Here is a 3,982-nt window from a genome sequence, read left to right on the forward strand (position 1 = left end):
ATCACCAGTCACATCCACAGCTGAGTATTGTTTTTGCTTTGGCTCCATCCCTTCATTCTTTCTGGAGTTATTTCTCCACTGATCTCCAGTAGCATATTGGAGACCTACTGACCTGGGGAGTTCCTCTTTCAGTATCCTATCATTTTGCCTTTTCATACTGTTCATGGGGTTCTCAAAGCAAGAATACTGAAGTGGTTTGCCATTCCCTTCTCCAGTGGACCACATTCTGTCAGATCTCTCCACCATGACCCGCACGTCTTGGGTTGCCCCACGGGCATAGCTTAGTTTCATTGAGTTAGACAAGGCTGCGGTCCTAGTGTGATTAGATTGACTAGTTTTCTGTGAGTATGGTTTCAGTGTGTTTGCCCTCTGATGCCCTCTTGCAACACCTACCATCTTACTTGGGTTTCTCTTACCTTGGACGAGGGGTATCTCCTCACCCCCGCCCTTCCTGACCTTCAATGTGGGATAGCTCCTCTATGTACTTGTTGCCATTTTGTTAGTTTTTTCCTGGTTGTTTTTGTAGTTCCTCATTGTCTTTTTCTTCTTCTCTTATTCTCTTGTGATTGATGACTTACCTTAGTGCTATGTTTATATTCCTTTTTAAAAAATATTTTTGTGTATCTTTTATAAGTTTTTGTTTACCATGAGTTTCATATTTAACAGTCTGTGTATATAGCATTCTATCTCAAGTTGGTTGTTGCTTAATTTTGTGTGTATTCTAAAAGCACTACATTTTTGCTGGTGTCTTTTATCCCAGAGAAACTTCCAACAGTTCCTTGCCCATTTGGCAGATACTCAAAATTAGTATATAAATTTCCTTCCCATATAGTCCATGTGCCCTTTAAACTGCCATGTTTTGCTGTGTTTCAAATTTCAGGAGTGTGCAGTTGGTTCCATCTGTAATATCCCTCTGTATTGCACGTGACTTCTTGGGGGTGATGGGGTTCCTGTGGATCCTGTACCTTTGTCTTTATTATCCATTTCTATGTGGTCTTTCTATGTGTAGAAACTGTTCAGTAAGACTTCAGGTCTTCAGGAGAAATTGCTCTATATGTAAGTGTAAACTTGATGAGTTTATGAGAGTAGGTAAGTTCAGAGTTTTCCTTCTCTACAAGCTTGGATCCCTTTCTACAGCATCATTTCTTGTTTCCTTCAAAATGCTTATTTCAAGCTTTCCTCAAGACTTAAAACTTTCCTTTTGCATACACCTCTTGGCATTTTTGAATCTGGATACTTCAACATAAATAGGATGTTGAGTGTTTTTTCATGTAACCAAGCTCCTAAGTGTAGGAATATCAAAGCAAAGTATTGTAGGAGAATGCAGTGAACTGGTTCCTGGTAGATGTTTGAAGTGTGTCTGTTTTATGTCTTTTTGTATGGCTAGGCTCTCCTCTGGGTACAAATTCTGCATCCACCTACTTTAGTGTTTTTGATGGACAAAGTTGTGCATGTACAAATGCCAGATTTGTGGTTTTCTTAAATTGTTTCCTAATATATCAATGTATTAAACACATCTGCCTTCAAAACATGTATTATAGAAGAACTGACTGTAATTGGAAAAAAAGAGTATAAAAACTAGGCCTTCTGACATTGCCATTTTTTTTCTCTACGTATTTGTGCTATTATGGATAGCAGTTGTGTGGACACATAGTGTTTAAAATATAATGCAGTATATTTTTAACACAAAAATGCCAGAGTCTAAGTATCTAATCTTGTTACCTTAAGAGATTATAAGGCTGTACATTTGTTTTTAGGTTATTGAAACCATTGCTTAAAATGAATTTGTAAGAGTTTTGGTTTTGCCAGTAGATTCATTTTGTGGTGTTAATAAAATTACTTTCACCATTTATGACCAAGTCTCTTAACAAGTATCCTTGGCTGACCATTTTTTTTTTTTTTCACTCAAATGATTCTGAAATACATTGCCAAAAGAGCTAGACTTTGTGAACATGCTCTATAAACTCTGTAATTCTTTTGAATTGCACTAATAGAAGTTAATTTATAATTTCAGCAATAATCATTTAAAAGTGAACTACATCTTTCAAATATAAATTTTACTACTTTTGAAAATTTTAAAAAATACAGTGCCAGAGACTTTGAAGGCGGGTACAGAAGAAGAGCTCTTAAATGAATTGATTTTTTTTTTTTTTTGTGGAAAATTTGTATTGCAGGCTTTGCTAGAATAAACTGATCTTCTCAGGCATGTGTATATATTCTCATAATTTTATAAGTTCCATATGTGCTTCTGAGACTGTAATTCCTGCCTGATAAAATCATAGTGACAAAACTTGAGCAATGGTTTCATATTTTACTTTTTACATTTAGCAGTATCCCACCTGGCATTTGGTATACATTGGGTACCTGGCAGTTGGCTGGATGTCTGATTTTTTTGTGCCTTTCTAGTGGTGACTTATGCTTAATGAAAAGTTACCCAATAAAGGTTTGATCTTTTACTTTATTCTTGTATTTAATATTTACTCCTATGGTTTATATGGTACTTAATAAGTAGGAAGGATTGTATTTAAATAATCCTTAGTGGGATAACATAAAGTTTTATTTATTTTTTCCTTCTTTTGATTCTTGGTTGCAGAAATGTGAGTTCATCACACACCTCAGAATATAGCAGACTTTTGTTATTTGTCCCAGAAATCCCTGCCTCGTTTAAATTCATTATTTCCTTTTTACTTCCAAATTCCAGGCTCATTTCACTATTCCTGAAGACACTCTCTCTGAAATACATGCTTTGTGTCCCTACATCTATGTGAACTCTTATAAAATATATATTGCTAGTTTGGAGGGTATGAAGTTTTAATTTATGTAAACAATGTGCTATTATTTATCTTGTTTTCTTTTGATCAACACTGATTTTGAGATCTGTCCATGTTGTTATTATAAACCTGGTATGTTGTTTCTGAATTGTGCTGGGTAATTGTGCTGGGTAATACATATCCCACCTTAAATTACATTTAAAGGTAATTTTAAATTATCCTTTTTTTTTTTTTTTTACTTGTAGATATATAGTTTGTCTCTAAATCACCATTGTCACAGAAATGCTGTCTTTGTTGAATATCCTTGTACATATCCCCATATAAACTTGTTAGGAACTGACAAGAGAGATTTTATGGGGCAGAATATCACATGTGAGACTTCTAGGTCATGTTCATGTGTGCCCAGTCACTTAGGCATTTTTGACTGTTTGCAACACTATGAACTGCAGCCTTCAAGGCTCCTCTGTCCATGGGATTCTCCAGGCAAGAATATTAGGGTGGATTTCCATGCCCTCCTTCAGGACATCTTCCTGACCCAGGGATCAAACCCTCATCTTTTATGTCACTTGCAGTTCTTTACCACTAGGACCACCTGGGAAGCCATAGTCATACCTAATTTACCTAAAAATGGCCAGGTTTTTGAATAGCTGTTCCAATTTACATTCCACTCATCGGTGCTTGTCCTCTTACCTTATTGCCAATACTTGGTATAATGTGATTTTTAAAAATATTTGCCTTTATTGTGGATAAGAAAGGCTATCGTGTCATTTCTATTTGAATTCTTATGATTAAGGGTAAATCTGAGAAGTTTCTCATATTTAGTGGACACTCAGGTTTTCCCTTTTGTGAACTGGCTATTCATATACTTTGGACTCTCATGAGAGTCCCTTGGACTGCAAGGAGATCCAACCAGTCCATTCTAAAGGAGATCAGCCCTGGGTGTTCTTTGGAAGGAATGATGCTAAAGCTGAAACTCCAGTACTTTGGCCACCTCATGCGAAGAGTTGACTCATTGGAAAAGACTCTGATGCTGGGAGAGATTGGGGGCAGGAGGAAAAGGGGACGACAGAGGATGAGATGGCTGGATATTATCACTGACTTGATGGACGTGAGTTTGAGTGAACTCCAGGAGTTGGTGATGGACAGGGAGGCCTGGTGTGCTGTGATTCATGGGGTCACAAAGAGTTGGACATGACTGAGTGACTGAACTG

This window comes from Bison bison, unplaced genomic scaffold (assembly GCF_000754665.1).
Source record: "Bison bison bison isolate TAMUID 2011002044 unplaced genomic scaffold, Bison_UMD1.0 scf7180017864505, whole genome shotgun sequence".
Classification (NCBI taxonomy): domain Eukaryota; kingdom Metazoa; phylum Chordata; class Mammalia; order Artiodactyla; family Bovidae; genus Bison; species Bison bison.